This window comes from Cyanistes caeruleus, chromosome 1 (assembly GCF_971803275.1).
Source record: "Cyanistes caeruleus chromosome 1, bCyaCae1.hap1.1, whole genome shotgun sequence".
Classification (NCBI taxonomy): domain Eukaryota; kingdom Metazoa; phylum Chordata; class Aves; order Passeriformes; family Paridae; genus Cyanistes; species Cyanistes caeruleus.
Genome location: NC_141701.1, coordinates 125273680 through 125290730, shown reverse-complemented (window position 1 = coordinate 125290730; position 17051 = coordinate 125273680). Strand labels below are relative to the sequence as shown.

Sequence of the window (17051 nt, the reverse complement as noted above, 5' to 3'; positions counted from 1 at the left end):
CACTTCAGTATTGGTTTCATGTTTCAGTTAGTGTGATGCCAGTGGGAGAGCAGAAATACTCTCCTTCCATCAAAAATATTTCCCTTTCTAATGTAATACAGGTAGAAGGTATAGGCTTAACTGGTGGAAATCAACAGAGTGACAGGGAGGTAATCCTGGGGTGCTGCTGAATGCTGTTACAGTGCTGGCTGTGGCACTGTGCCTGACTTGTCTGAAAGCAAAAAACACATGTAGAGTCTTCTGCATAGGAGACATGCATTGAGCTTCGAGACACTGAGAAACACTGAAAACAAGATTTTGCCTGAAAAGTTTTTTCTAAGTTGTATGATTAAATCAAATATTTGGCCTACCAGACTTTTAAATAGCTTATAAAATGAATTCTAGAAATTCAGCAAAGAAATCCACCTGAGCACAATTAGAGAGAGAGATTTGAAAGACATCTGCTGCACCCAATGTTAAAACTAGGAGAATATACCAAGGAAATTATCGGTTTAAACTCATCTCATTTTTTTTTAATGCAACATATTACTCCTGCTAGAATTGAGACTTTTCTGCATAGAATCCTTATTTTCCTTAAAGCTTTACACCCCACCTAAATGTATGCTTCCATTTACATTACCTGACCAAGACATTCTGTGTCACAAATGACACAGAATTTTATTTTAAATAAAATGCAGGCAGTTATACCCTGACTTTGGGGTGCCTAATTACAATAAGATGCAAGACAGACACTACAGGAGAAAACACCAAAGTGAATGACCAACCTCACAAGGCTGCTGTTACAATTTAATGCCAACAGGGATCCAGACTTCATTTGAGATGAGCTTTGGTGAAAAAGTGCAAATTTTAATCTCAATGACGTTTGTAGATGTCTTACTGAGACATTAGAAATGTTGATGTGTTGTAATGCAATGTAATGTGTCGTAATATTAGAGACAACTGAAAATCAGTCTAGTTCTGGAAACCTTGTAGTGGCATTAGTATGATGCTCTTCCCAATGTAAATTATTTGTGCTATATGTCAACCTGTGCTCCCTCTACACTTCCTCATAAAAGTAAAAAGCTGCTTTCAATTTGGAAAGGAAATTTAACATTCTCATTTTTGTCTCAGACTTATTATATAAATACGATATTGTTTTAATTCTATATGTATTATATTTATTTGATTTACTTAATTTGTAAAGGAGTTTTGTAATTGTAATTTTTTGTAATTTGTAATTTTTATTAAGACGGCCCACCATATAGCAAGCCCAAAAATTCTCTAACAGAAAATTACAAGCAGTATAAAATAATTTTATTAACCTTAGCTCGAATAGGTAGCAGGAAAAAAGAAGGTTCTTGAGACCTATTTATATAAGAGATCAAATCAGAATGGCTTTTCCTTGCATTAAAATAATTCATGGTTAAATTTTGTAAATTAAGTTTGAAAAAATAGTCTTTAGAAAAAGGAAATTATATTGTTACACTACATAATTAGACTAGCAATAGGGATATATCTAAGACTATCTTCCAGTATATCACAAATATACAAAGCTGAATATTGCTGGTTTATGTACTGACTTGAATTTTTCTTGTCATACTATATGTCTGTAACTTTACTAACAAGTCAGAAAGTGGCCTCAGGAAGTTGAAAACACAAATCTCAGATACATCATTATTGTCACAGATTAAGTTCCCTTTTACCAGGTGTCTGACATCACAACAGGCATTTCTGTTGGTTACTGAGGACTAATTTTTGAAGTGCCCTTTGCCGTAGAGCAGTAGAAAGCTTTTTCTGCTGTTTACAAGGCTTACTTATGTGGATTTCATCGGTATACACAGATAGGAAAGAACAGACATTATCCAGCTGAATTTAGTCTTGAATCAGTGACCTGTCATAAATCTTTTAACAAAATTAATTGATTGTAAGGTCTATAACAGGGAAGGTTTGACTATTCCAGTGATCATGATACAAAAGAACTTTCTAACTTTGAAAGGAACGGACAGTTCTCTATTTCAAAATTACGCAATTCACAAAATGTAATAGATATGGTGCATTTTAAAGGAACATAAAGCTTCTCTTGTGATTTCCAGATATATCTTTCAGGCCCTGTGTTTTGCCACAGAAAATGAAAATCATAGTCCTACCAGCTCTATGTAAGCAACTTGTCCTTATGAGTATTCAACTGAAATACATCTGGATATACTATTCAATAGAAAGGAGGCTGCAAGATCTGTGTGACAGGAAACAAGTTGTGCTCTTATTTTTGAGAAAGCCTATTAATTCCTGAAATTGTAAACCATAATTTCATGATAGGTTAGCTTAAGAAGCTCTTATCTATTCAGTTGTGTTGAGATAGTTGTTTGTGGGATCTGGAAGACTATCTTGTTTAATTCCTGTCTATGACTGAGTAAACACATGGGAAGCATATTTGACTTAGATGTAACAAAAATTCTGAAGATGTAGACTGGGAATAAACTGATTTTGCTTGAGCACAAATCTATAAAGACCTTTCAGTCTTCACACCTAAGACATGTTTTTTTACTGCACTTGCATGCCTGGTTGGGGCAGACATGACAGGAAGAGCACAAGGGAAGTTGTGGCCTCTAATGAGGCTGAGTAATGGGCACAGGAAACAGATCACAACAATGATTCATATGGAGAAGCAGCCTCTTACAGAGGACCTAAAATTCCACCTTCCAGGACAATGACCTTTCCTGAGTGATGGAGTCAGCCCATTAGTTTTTCACTCTTATTCCTGGTTCTTCAAGGAACGATGATTTCTTGGTTTTTGTGCTTCACTAGAAGTAACAAAGGGCTCTTCTGCTGCCTTCCTTTGCAGCATTTCTCTAAGAATTCAGAACTATAGCTTCAGGTGCACCCTTCTTTCCTCCCTTCCACAGGGTGAGGACGCACAAGTTCTTTGGTGGGTGCTGCCTCTGCTCTGTATGTGTGAATCAGCAGCACATCTGCAACTGCATTTGTGTTGTGAGCTGAACCTGGCACAGAGCCAGATACAAATTAAGCAAGCTAAAGGATCTGACCTTTCCAGAGGCTTAACCACAGTGATAACAATCCTCTTCACATGTCTTATCATATCAGTAAAACGTCTCCAGATCTGGGCATCCTGCAACATACATGAGCTGGGGAAGTGAGAGAACACCCCTACCCTAAAGGGTATACAAAGGGTAAACAACAACAACTTGTTTGAATCTGCTGACTTCCTTCTGTTTTGTTACAGGTTAGAATTATGTTTTGAGACCTAGACACCAAATCTGGAAAGTGGGCAGAAATTAGGTATTTAACTATCAAAAAACAGACTGAAATGAGAAGTCACTGCAAGGCTTTTCTTGTGTCTCTTTTGAAATGATAATAGCTGATTTAGAAACTCAGTCCATCTCTAGTTTGTTTTTCAGTATTTACAGATTAGGAAAAACATCTCTGTCATTCCCTGTAAGGCCAGCAGTAAGCCTTGGTGGCAACTTGAGACAGAGTGATACCATTCAGATCAAAGTCTCTCTCAGTCTGAAGTAGATCATCAGGAATACTACACTGACCAAAACATAAAAGGAATTTTCTGAGGTAGAAATATAATCTATCTATTTCAACATCCTTAAATTAAGTCAATATCAGTCTGTCAGCAAATTAATTTATTGTCATTATGAGTTATGATTGTCATTATGAGTGGGATTAGGAGACTAAAAAGATTTTCCTGTAACTTTATTCTGGCTTTCCTGAGGTACTAGAGTTTTTCCACGATGACCTCATCATGGCAGATAATTTAGGCAGAATATTTTTTATGAATGTTTATATTATATCTATGATCTTCAAATTTATAATCCAAAAGAACTTTGGACCTTTCTGCATCCTTCAGACCTGTGATACATAACATACCCATGTATTGTCTTCCATAAATACTGCTAATTTCGAACTCTTTTGTGTCTTTACTTCTGTGTCAGTAAGAAGTTTTGATTATGCAGTGCATTTTTTCTCCCAGAAACCAAACACCATTATTCTTGGGAAAGTGAACTAAAAATAAAAATGAGGTTTTCAGATATTAATATTCATTCTTAATTATGCAACAACACTTATCTACATGGCTATACTCACAGCTCTTTCTAGCCAGGTGTCTCTCTGAAAGGCATACTATACAGGTGAAGAGACCTCAGCACAGAAGCACATAAAAGAGCACTTTCATCTTTGCTAACTTCCCTTTTCTCTTTTACTTTATGACAATGATTGTGTTTCCACTCCAAGATGGAAGTGTCTAGCTGTTTTTCTTCAAAGCTTTGTTAACAGCTTGTTCATGTGTACATCCAACTGTCCAGATTCAAAGCAACTTGAATGCAGAGAGGCTTTTGATTTTTTGCCATACCAATCACTGTTACAGAAGCTTTGTATAAAGTCTATTATGAATTTCCAGATGATTACTGATATGTAGTAACTTCACACATTGCTAGTAATTTCATTCATTGCTACCATTCATTGGTACCACCTATTTTTTCAAGAGGTGGCAGGGGAAATATTCCAGAATATCTCTAACCAAGGGACATAATTTGAAGCCTCCCAGAACATGAATTGCTTGTCTTTTAAAAGTGAGGGATTTGGATTGATATCTGGAGCTGATCTCTTGCTTAAAGAACAGCAGCTCAAATTTAGTGAGGGATACACACCCAGATAAGCCTTGCCTGACAGATGACACAACCCTATCTGGATTGAGGGGTTACTCTCTTGTGGTTTCACTCAAACTTCCACTGAACCCTGCTTCACTGCCCAGGCTTTTACTGTCTAACTGTCTGCATCAGTCCTTACTAAAGGGAGTTTGTCTGTCAGCCAACTGTACAAATCTATACCTTCTTGTTACAATAGAAACTTGGTTTTTATTTTATCTTAATTAATGTGAGCATGTGTCATCATTTGGTTTGAAGTGGAAAATTTTAACTTTACTTTTTTGACTGTAAATATGCAGCATTGTGAGTGCCAAAGATACTGCCCTGTTTTATTTTTATACAGATAGAATTCATAAAGTCATAGGAATAAAGATCCTCTTTAAGATCCTTAAAGATAGCTCTTTCTTCTGAATTTTCCACTACCTTTTTGCCGAGACAACTGACAACTGTGTGTGTTGTTGCACTTGCATTACAAGAGTTGCATTTGGAACCAGAGCATGTACACAGATACCAGGTACAGAATGCAGTTATCAGATTTGGCACAGCAAGTACTGCGTGCTGGCAGGTTTTAATCATGTGTCACACAGGTTCACGTTTTAGGACAAGCATCACAATTCAGTAAGACCCTTATCTGTGTAATTAAACTTATATTTATTCAGAGAATCTCTTAAGTACATAGTTGCATTTCACTAGCAATGGGGTTGACATTCTCCAATTAGTGGCTAATTGCTGAATGAGTAAGATAAAACAACAGATAATAACAAAATTTTTTGGGAGTGTTGCTGTTATAATCAAATTGCAGATTACTTTAACAAGTGGTACCTCCTCTCAGTGAGAACCATGCAGCTAATGTAAGACATTTGACAGAGGAAAGTCAGGAGGACACAAGGTGAAGCTGCAGTAGATTCATAGTTTTGTGTACAAAGTAGTGTGTACCAGCTCTATGTGACATCAACATCTTTGAGATGATACAAGGAAATATTGAAATTGAATAGTTTCAGACAAAAAAAATATTCACTGGGAAAATTTGTAGAATCTGGTGTTTTCTCTGAAAGAATCCTGCATTTGATAGGACAAAGTACAAATGTGTTATGAAAAACAGCTTCTCGCTTTCCCTTCCTGCATCTGCAACAGCCCCTGTATAATGGGCCATAAAGACATGAATTCTGGAGCAGCTGACTAAAAAATGCTGTACCTCTAATGTCTCAGCGTTCAGCTGAGTCAAGAGAAAAGGTGTCCAGCCTCTGCAGAGACAGCAACAGATGTTATACCATCCTACCATCCTTGTGGTGGGAGAATAAAGTAAAAGAAGACAAAAACCAAGGGACTAAAACAGAGACAGAAGGAGAAAAAAACTGTAAAGAATTAATAGAGGAACATGTTAAAGTTGGCATTTCAGAAAAGGGTGGTAAAGGCTATGTGTTTTCATGGTTCTGTCACAAGGGAACTCTAATATAAAGGTTTAGTTCATAAGTGAGTGGATCCTTTCACCAATATGCTTCACAAGAAGAAAAGCTTGGCAGAGAGCTATTTTAATATTATTAATTTAATATTTAATATAATAGAGATATTATTAAAAGTAACATCTGTGTGTTGTTAGGTAATTATTTTCTTTTGAAATTTATTTTATTGCTAAATAAATAAAAGCCTGACTTTTATGCACTGATCTGTTCACATCAATCTGACTCATTATTGTTTTCCATTTATTTTTGGAGGCTAAGAATATTGAATAATGAAAACAAACTCCATCCACCTTCATGTGAATATATAACAGGTACAACAATGTGACATATTAACATAATATAGTGGTTGAATTAATGATTTCCATTTATAAATTAATCTGATTTAGAGCTGTGCATATACACAATCTATCCAAGTTTACATTCAGCCTTTGGAAGCAGTGTATATTTATTAACACCTTTGTAGTAATGCAAATTATACTTGATTTGGCTTCTGAAACACTGAACAAAGACTCTTGTTAATTCAGAACTTTTAACTCCTTATTGTGCCATTTACAATTTAGTGTGTTGGAAAATGATTAGTCAATTTACCTGAAAGAGTCCTGGCTGATATATCTAACCTCTAATGGTAGAATTTTGTGTTTATACCATAAAGCATTCAAGATTGCATATCTTCATTACAAAGACAGTGTTCATTTGGCTGTTTCCTAAAACTATGGTTAGCTAAAGGCCTTTCATGACTTAAAGTTATACAGCAGAGGCAATAAAATTATTTTCATCTATTAGAGAAATATGGCAGTTACTGGGAAAATAATTTGTAAGAGGAAATTACTTAAATAATTAAAGAATTAACTTAATTAAGAAATTATTGAATTCTAGTAAAATAAAATTTTGTCTGGTGTTTAAGAAATGAGTTTCCTACTAGTAAAAATATCCTGCAAAAAATTACTTGCATTTAGTAAATGACAACAAAGTAATGACTGAAACTGTCTTTCAAAGACAATTGAATAGAACACTTATTAGGTCCCTAATAAATATTATTCACAGTAGACAGAACCAGTATTCTCTTGTTCCCTGTCTGCAAGTCTGAAGGTAGAGCTAATCAAGACTAGTCTCAGTTCCTACTGCCATATCATGTATGTGCTTATAGTACTCTCTGGGACTTGGCCACTCTCTCTTGCTTTTCTTGCAGCTCACTCTCTCCTCTGCCCAATTTACATCCTGTTAAAGATAGTGGCGTGTGAAGAATCACCAGGATGTATCCAGCAGAATGTTTTAGGAGCTATACTGCATACTGCTGTAATGCCTTCAGGTTAGGAGCCTGGCTAGAGAAGTGATTCATACAACTGAGAGCATATTGAATAGGGACAGCTGGATTCCCAGGATTCAGTCTGCAACAATCCAGTGGGCTGTAGGAGCACCTAAATCAAGAAATAGGATTTCTTCTGGCTTCCTGTTTCTTGTTTTAAAAAGAAGTATCATTCTTGGCTATATTTCCATGAGATTATTTTGTTACACATTGCTCTTAATTTGTAGAAGTTGGTTTGAGTCATAAATATCCTTCTGTGAGGTTTAAAGAAGACAAGGGCTGGAAAGAGAGGTTAAACCCTTGTTTTCTTGGGTGTTTACAGATATTTCCCACTCCCCTACTTATTTCGGCAGGTGGGAATGACACTGTAATTTCGGCTGCTTTAAAATCCTCACAGACCAGTAGCTTTTCAGAACATTTATTACATTTTATGCATAGTTCATATGTTGTGCTTAAACTAATTAAACTCTGTGGTGTATTAATGGTAAGGCACTTGAGCAGGCAGCCCAGAGTGGTTGTGGATGTCCCATCTGTCAAATTATTTAACCAAATATAATCTATATATTCTGAATCACTGTGCCTATCTATTCTAATGTCTAGTTTTTATAAACTCAAAATTCAGAGAATTCAATCCCACTGAATTCCAACTCAGAAAAGAGAACATTTAATCAGCAAATAATGCAATGACTCAAATCCATAGCAATGTAGATTCCCTGTTCTGGTTTTATCAGCAATTTTAAATTAAATCATATTCATAAGGGATTTAGAACTTGGTGATAAAGGCTAAGGCCATAACTTGGCTTAGACTGAGATTATGGGGTGATAATTTTTTCAAGGTGTAAGAACACTAAATGGATATAGATGCTGATTATTTTAAGGTGTAGAAATACTAAATATGTACAATCTGATTTTATACACATATACACACTTATATTTGTGGCTCTTACTGGAGAGGAGAAGTATAAGGGGGAGAAAATTGCTCTCCAGTTTAATTTAGCTGTGGAAGGACATTAAAAATCATAAGGTAATTTTTTGCTATTTTTCGCTATTTCTACTGCTGACTTATTGTGTATTTATTTTTTAGTTATGTGTCATTTGGAAGCAGCAGAATAAAAGACTGCTATCACAATGGATTAGAAAAACAAAATAATTTTTCTTATGATTTTAATGAGTCACTTTCTAAATTTTGTATTACAAATAATTTTGTGGTAATCTCACAGTCAAACCTGATGAGACTTTTATTTTTGTGTCATACAATATCTTACAGTAAACTATAATGAAGACATTTGAAGGCATACCCAGATAAAATTAATTAATGATTAATTAAAGGAGAAAATTATAAGGACTCAAATTGGACAAGTGTTGATGCTAGTTTTAAGGTTTCAGGTTTTGTTATTATTTGGTTTGTTATTCTAGGTATTCTAACTCTTTTTCATGTTTCTTACATTTTCAAGAAATAGCAATTGCCCCTGCCAAGACTTTGAGACTGTTCCATTTTTCCCTCATCTCTGTGAGAGAAATGATGATAAAGGATTATCCCCACAACTCCTTGAGCATCGCAGAAGAGCTTAAAATAGCTCTGAGCTGGCCTGCATTTCTCAACTCCATCACTGAAATGCAAAAGAGTTATGTTTGCATGACACTGAATATAAAGACTAATTAGCAACAATGGATGTGTCACCTTGGCCCGGACCTGTAGGCATTGATCCTGGAGTCAGCTGGGATATTTCAGAGTTTCATTCCCTGGTTTGATGAACAACTACTAAGAGAGAGGGAAATGAAACAGTTATTTCAGCGCAAACCAGGATTTATTCTACTCAGTCTTTAATAAGATTTGAGAAGCAAGAAGTGGATTTATGAAATCTGGAGGCATGTTCCTTACTTCAATGAGTTATAGCAAGGGAACACTAAGCCCCCATTTACCCTTAAACACCACTGTATATCCTAGTTAAGGAACAATGAAATATTATCCTGTTATCACATACTGATCAGCATTTTATACAGAATGCAAACTGCTGTAATGTAATCTTTCTTCCTGTTGCTCCAACAGTGGTTTTTAATAATTAATTCTGATTCACATTGCCTTTACACTGACTTCAGTGGACATACTCATATTCTTGATGAGTGCAAGGACTTACTCAGAAACACCTAGTGTCTTTGTTCTGATTTTTTTGAGAATTGCTAGGATATATCCCAAACAAGTGCCCTGAAATTTTTTGTCTTAGCTGACACAGAAATACAGGAAAAAATGTAGGTCACTACCCCAAGAAGCTGAGACCCTAAAGGAAAGAAAAGATTCCATTTCTAACACACACTGGAAAGTGGTGAAAAGAATTATCTGTTTTCAAAATCAAAAGTAAACTTTATTTTTTCTTTACTTCTTTGTCTTTTTGTTGTTGATTCTTTGGAATCAATACAGCATAGAACAATTAAAGTTTAAAAAACCATAAAAAATCAAAGAACTTTTTATGCTCCAACATGCTCCAAAGGACATGCTTATGGTCCTGTCAAGGGATGTGTTTTTCTTATAGTCTTGGTTTGACTGATAACGTGATTGAAAAAAAATGTATTTCATCCCTTTATTTCTCCATTTAGAGATAATTAATGGGAAGATTTTACTTTATTTTTTGCTCTTTCTTTCTGGATTTTTTTATCTCTTTTTTTCCCTCGAAATACCTTCTCTCAAAGTAAAAAGTACAGATACTACTGGCTACAGCTCCACTTTTCAAGGTTAAATCTGGGTATGATATTAGTCTGTGCTTGCTTCTCCCTAAGACGATTCTGCAGCTCAGACTAGGATCCCAACTAGCTTTACCGCTTTTTCCAGCTTGAACTCTTAAGATCGCCTTAATCTTATTTAAGTCTACAAACAGCTTATATTTAGCTGAAAAGATGAGGTGGTTTTGTGTAGGAAAATGTCAAGCCTTCTTGCTATTCTATGGTATAGAAAAAAGGCTTACTCTTTGGCTTTCCTGGGTTTTAAAACTCCTTTATTTTGCAGAGTAAGTGACATGCTGCCATCTGTTGGCAATAAGAAATTATTTCTTCAAGTGATTTAAGGAATACAAATCTTCAAATTCTTAAGAAAGTTTGTTTGATGATATTTTCTCTTCAATAAAACTGTAGGTTTATCTGAGAAGCATAAACTTGCAATGGACGATTCAATTATATCTTATAATTTACTTCAGGATCCCTGTGAAATCCTTCTTACTTGAGCCCATACAAAGTCCTATCACAAAGCTCAACTACAACCTCCAAATTTCATCTCAGCTAAAAGCCTGAAAAAATGTAAATTTCCTTAAAGACAGAGGAAAAAAGTCTACCCTCTCAAAGGATTTTGAATGTCCTTGACAACCAGCCAAATACAAATGTATTTTCCCAGATAGTCTTCTGGTCCTAACTCTGAAAAATTTAAAAATACAAATGTTGAAGGACCTGCATGGAAGTGCTGTAAACTTAGAAACTTTTAAGGATGAAAGCTTTTGTTCTTTTCTTTGTTTTTGAAGTAGTATATTTTGTAAGAAGCAAAACAAGGGAACAAATATGATAACTGTTGGGTGGCTCTAGGTGATTTGTACTTGTGAATTTTGTTTCCTTCTTCATTTCCAGTTAAATCCATTATGTACACGGCCATATCATCTGAAGAATATCTCTTTATAATTTCATGATGCAATGTCAAAAAGGAAAAAAAACAAAACCAAGCGAGCTCTGTTTAATCAGCTGAGAATCATAACTCAGTTCAAACTTGGCCTTCCCTGCTGAAGTGCTGGCCAAAGTTTCACTAGTGTAGTGACATTCTGCAACCAGAGAAAACAGGTTTTACAATGAAATATCTGGTTGAACAAACGTAGTTGTCAACAGCAGCACCTAATGACTATTTGTTAAGGTGAAAGGGTGTATAATGTATTTTTGATTTATAATTCATACTTCACTTGCACATAAGCAAATAGAGAAAACAGTCTATGTGGCTAAGTAATCACACCCAATTATACAATCCAGGCCATTTCAAGTGACCATTTCAAGGTTTGTGTAGCAGCTATTAAACTATTTTGTTGGCAGAATGTTTGAAAACTGAAATACAAATGGAAATTAATTCTGCTATCCTGACTCTTGTGTTGTCACTTAATCTGAACAAGATGAATATCTAGGAAATACTGGCATAAATACTGTTGCTCCTTTCTATTCAGTTGTTTTAGTAAATATGAACCTGCTCAAAGCACAGTGCAGCATCAGACCTTACAGGTCATAAAAGTATGCTTAGTAAAATACAGTTCCATCCATTAGGATAATTGGTGATAGAACACCACTGTTTTGTTTTCAAATTACTGTTTTCTTTTCCTCAGTCATATATTTTCCTTCTAATACCCTTGTTTTCTAGCATATAAGAGTAGCATATTGAACTCGTGGCCTTGTTGCTAGGTTTCAAGCTGCATTTATGCAGTCTACTGAGACATTCTTCTCATTTTTGAATTCTGAATCAAGTCCCAAGGCAACAGTGCCCTGTTCCTTAGCAACACAGATGGGTAGACTGCATATTCCAGCTCTTTTGTACAATGGAAGAATAAACAATTCCCTGAATAAGTGTGTGCTGCAAGTCCATTGCTTCACTTAATTTCACAGAGAAGAGAGGAAAGGGAAGTCTTCTGTGGTACAGCAGATGAAGTTTGTCTTGAAGTCCCTCTCTTTGCAGAGTGGTGAGTCATGTTTCTATTTTTTCTATCCTCTGCATCTCTCTGGGGTCTTTATTCACCACTGTGCATATGGATCTGTAGGTACTTCGGATCAGTGATTTCAGTTTCTAAGATACAAATGTAGGTAACAAAGCTGGCAGAGGTGGGATGTGTGAAAATACACAGACTTTTTGCTCTGGTGAAATTAAAGGAGAGTCATAGAATTGCATAGCTTTAGAAAATCTGGGTGCAAACCCTTGATTTTAGGAAGGAAATTAGGGCTGGAGAAAATAGAGGCTTGAGAGGTAAGGAGGAAATGTGTATTCATGCAACTAACATGTTAGCGGTCTATTACCTGTGCTTGAAATGGAGAAAAGTTATCCTTTTAACAGCATCTCTGTAAAGCGTTAGGCAGTTTTGAGTCTTTTTGGCAACATAATCAAACTCCAAATTTTGCTGTTTCTGGACTGTGGGACTAACATTGCCATGGAGAGGGAGGAGAACAAGGGAGAGAAAAGGAGGCAGAGAAGGCCACACAACTTGGCAGAGCTGAACATTCCTGCTTCTGGTGCCTATGGAGGGGCAGGTGCATACATCATCTTTTCATGATGGCAACAGCAGCAATGCAAAGTCTCAGTACAATTTTGGCACAGAGTAGAAGAATGTAAGCACTTATTCATCCCACTGACCTTGGCATGTACCTGTTTTGACTAGACCTAAAGCTGGCCTTGTCAGTCTGCCATATCTGAGTTTAGTTGCAAAACAAGAAAAGGCTGCTTTATGTGTATAAAGTATCAACTGCCAATTTTTTTCCAAAATCTATTAAATCATGAAGTAAACACAGCAGCTGGCTATGGTGGGACAGCTGTTTTGCCTGTAGACTGCCCACACACACTTGATGGGAAGCCTGGGGGGCCACCTTAGAACACAGAAGCAAAGTTCCCATTCAAGCCTACTCACCTCCTCCTAAGCAGGAACGGGGCCAAGCTGTGCTTCAGTGTTTGGATAGCCTGGGTATAACCTGTGAAGCAGTGACTGAGTTTTGGCCCCTTCCCAAAGGCTGTCCTGCAGCAGGGATCTGCTGCAGCTGGAAGCGTTCCAGCTGTGTGGTCCTGGGCTGGAAGGAACCTGCCTTGGCAGCACAGCACAGCTGAGCATGGCCTGGGAACCAAAATCACCTAGAAAAAAGAGCACAGAAATGTGACCTTCCAGAAGTAATTTGTGGGTACTTGATTTATTTCCAGTAAGCTGCCCACCCAAATCCTTGCTCAGAATCACAGTTTTGTTGGTAAGGACATACTTCCATATGCCCTTATCCTTCAATGGGCTATCAACTTCTTTTAGAAAAAAAACAATTCTGTTCTCAGAATGAGTAAGTACAAAGAAGAGAAAGTTGTAATGAAGCTTTCCTTCAGGTTTCCTGAGCACTGAGTATTAGAGTAGGAAAAATATTGTTTGTATTGTGTTTGGGCCTGCTGCAATACCGTTATGATCCACATCTTTCTTCCAGATTTTCAGGGCATAAAAGGAGCTCTTGTGTAAGAAAGGGAACAGTCTAGGAGCAGCTTTTAGATCACAGAGACAAAACAGAAAACATGGATAAGGTAGTATCTTTGTCCAGTTTGTGCACAGAGATAAATACTTTATTGCCTATTTGGATTGTTAATGATGCACCAATGGTCTTTCATCCTGCCCAGAGGCATCCTTGGGTGTAGGAAGGGGCCTTCCTCTACCTCTGGGCAAAAAGTTGAAGCTCATGGCACTGGCTGATGACTTAGCCCATGGCAGGACATAACACCTGGGCATATATTAAGATAGCTCTAATTAACATTGTGACCTGGGTGTGCTCAGGAATGCAGAGAAAAATTAAACTGCATTAGGATGAATGGAGAGCAGAGTTTCAACATTCCCCTCTTCTGAGGTTTTTTTTGTCCCTTCTACTTGTATAAGGTGAGACTAGTGTGCATGCAGTTTGCCCCACTGTAACCCCAAACCCCTGCTGCACTGCCCTGCATGTGCACAGGGATGTCAGGGAGGTACTGCCTAAAGAGACGGGAATTAAAATATGAAAAATTAAAAAATGAGAAAGGGTGTATTTGTGTTGTTACATAGTGATGAGTATTTCAGATAAAATAAAATTCAGAGCTCCTGTTCCTACAGGCTGGTACGAATGTGTAAATTCCTAATATCCATGCTTTTGACTTCAGATGGGCTTTCTCTAGGCTCAGGAGTTTTCTTCATCAGATTACTTTGCAGAAGTGAAAGACAGAACCAAAGAGCAGTACTTCTTCATCTAAGCACAGGTACAAAATAATATTCAAGTACAACCACGTATTTATCTTTGGTGAATGTGCTCGGTTGTGCAGACATGTATAGTCAGACTGAAAGTAGCAATCAGTAATAAATGTACTGTTTTATATGTGTATGTGTGTGTGTTGGGTTTTCTTTTTCTTTTGCCAGTGATTGCAATATTTGAGAAGAAAAAATGAATCATCAGGCCATTATATTCATCCTCCACCAAGAAGAGAGAAAATTTTTATTTGAAACTCAAGGAAAATTTTCTGCAAGCCTTGGCTGGCCTTCCTCTCAACAACAAACTGCAGTGCAGCAATCCAAAGGCAACACAGATTTATGGCTAAAACAACCTCCTGATTTTAGATATTGGCTCTATAAGTCATCGTACCTTCCTCAGAAGTCACAAGGAAAGTGAAAAGGGGAACTGAAGCCAAAAAGAATCTCTGAGGCCACAGTCATGCCTGAGCTGCACTTAGGGTTAGGGTTATGCTTAAGGTTAGGGTTGAGAAAAACCACAAACCCAAGGGTTTCAGGGACAATGACTATACGAAAGGCATGCCAAGGTGGACACAGCACTGCCCAACATTTCTCCCTCCACACCTTTTACCTTGGCAACACCTATGTGTTTGGCATCTTGGCCTCAGCCATAGGGAGCTTTCAGTGCTCTGTTTAGGCTTAGGGTTACTCTTAGGGTTAGGGTTCAGAAAACCACAAAGGCCAGAGATGTGGGGACACTGACACTACAAAAGGCATGTCAAGGGGAGCATGGCACTGCCCCAGCATTATTCCCTTCACAACTTGCTCCTTGGCACCACCCATGATTGGATGTTTAACCTGATTGCTATTTACATCGTACCTGATGTGAAAACTTTCTTTAGGTGCCGTACTGACATAATAGGAAGCCCAGCAATTCATTTGACAGATAATGAGGGGATAGAAACTTCCATGATTTGGGTTCAAGGGCCTCTCCCTTGTAGGTGGGGTAGACCACTGGCTTCCCAGGAAAAACTCCAGCTAAACTGGGCTTTTTTGAGCTTTAATACATAAAAGCAGTACCACACTCCTGGAGCTGCCATTTTCCGGTTTTCTTGGATGAAGAGTGGCCTCACATGGAGTGTCAGCTCTGCCCCCCTGTCCTGGGGTGCCTTTATGATGTTTGTATCCCCAGTCATCTGATCTGTTTATGCTCCATATTGAGTTCTGCACCTTTAAGACTGGTTCCGAGAGCCAAGGGGGGAAAGAAGAAGCGCACAGCTTGTTTTCAGATACGGCACTCACTGCCCCACATGCTTCTGCAGGCTGTGCTGTCTGCAGCACGGACAGACAGAGGGACAGAGCTCTCCTGTGCTGTCAGCTAGTTTTTAGTTAGCTGAAGCAGTGAAGTTCCCCTGACTGTGTTTTTTTTCTTTTTTCTTGGATCTGTTCAAACCTGCTCTGGACTGAAACCCCAGCCAAACCCCGGGAGCACACACCTGTGGCCCACCAGGGCCTGGGCCTCGGCCCTTTCCAGAGCCAGAGGGACTGATAAGGGACTGAGTGGGCCGAGCTACAACCCTCGACAAGGACTTTCCTGGATTTGCCCTCTCTTCGAACAGCAAGAGGTTTTATTGCTTAATATTTATATATATATATATGCTTGTAGATACTTTGCTTGTTAAATAAAGTTTTTTCCAGTTTTCTCCAAGGAAATCTTTTCCCAAACGAGTTGGCGGAGGGGCCGCTTGAACTTGCTTTCTGTAGGGACCCCGTTTGGAGGTTTTCTCCCAGATTTGCCCTAAACCAGGACACCCCTCCTTGCCCTTTTCCCCCTGCAGTGCTGCTTCTTCCCTGGCTGTGTGTCCTGTCCGCAGCGTTCCCCTGCTGCTGCACCGCTTGCCCGAGGTAGCCGGTTTCCCCGGCGGGGCAGTGGCGGCCTGCTCGCAGCCCGCCCCCGCCGTGGGGCCTGCGGCGCTGCCCGGAGCCGGCCCGCAGCGCCAGCCCGTTCTGGCCACCGCCAGGGACAGGCTGCTCACAGCACGCACGGTCCGTCTGCCGAACAAACACCTGTGCAGCGTCAAATGCTGTCCTTGGCTTCTCTCGTCATCTCTCCTTTTCTTTCTCTGTGCCCTGTTCTATGTCCCTTCAGTAGGAACACCTGTATTTCTCTACCAATAAATTTCTTCTGCCTCATGTCATCCCACTCTGTTTAATTGGTTTCACTTCAAAACGATTTTTTTTTTTAATGGCATTTCTTTTCTTCAATTTCTTCTCCTGTCCCTTCATTTCACTTGGTTTCCTGATTTCGAGATTTGAATGAGCATAATTTTAGCAAGTTTCAGTCCTTGGAACCATAGACCTGATGTCATCCCAGTCCATTTCCTCATATTCACTCTGTAATAAATGGAATGGATTTGTGATAACTAAATTGTAACAATTTGGAAAGTTATTATTACAAGCAAACAAGAGAATCAGTGTTACAAGGCAGACGTACCCCTTTACAGATGTTACATGTTAAAACTGAGGTACAGGATGTGGTTTGGAAGGTAAGTGATGTCCCAAGACGAAAAGAGCCTTGAGATGGACAAAACTAGAACAACTTTAGGCATAGGGCCTAAAAATCATTAAATGTAAGACTAATTAGTGGACTTACATAACACAACGCTTAGTATGCACACACAAACCTGTGAGG

The 17051-nt window shown here is 38.1% G+C and overlaps 1 protein-coding gene across 5 annotated transcripts in view; it reads left to right on the top strand.

Moving 5' to 3' along the window:
* Window positions 1–15454: 15454 nt before the first annotated feature.
* SCIN (scinderin) overlaps window positions 15455–17051 on the top strand; it is a 66592-nt gene continuing 64995 nt past the window's right edge. For 2 of the 5 annotated variants that reach the window (XM_086855751.1, XM_086855759.1), the window contains exon 1: window positions 15455–15984. The gene's annotated coding sequence lies outside the window, so the exon portion shown is untranslated. Of the gene's footprint in view, window positions 15985–16298; window positions 16406–17051 lie in introns of those variants that run through there. The other 3 variants (XM_023920405.2, XM_086855774.1, XM_086855770.1) reach the window with 3 other exon arrangements.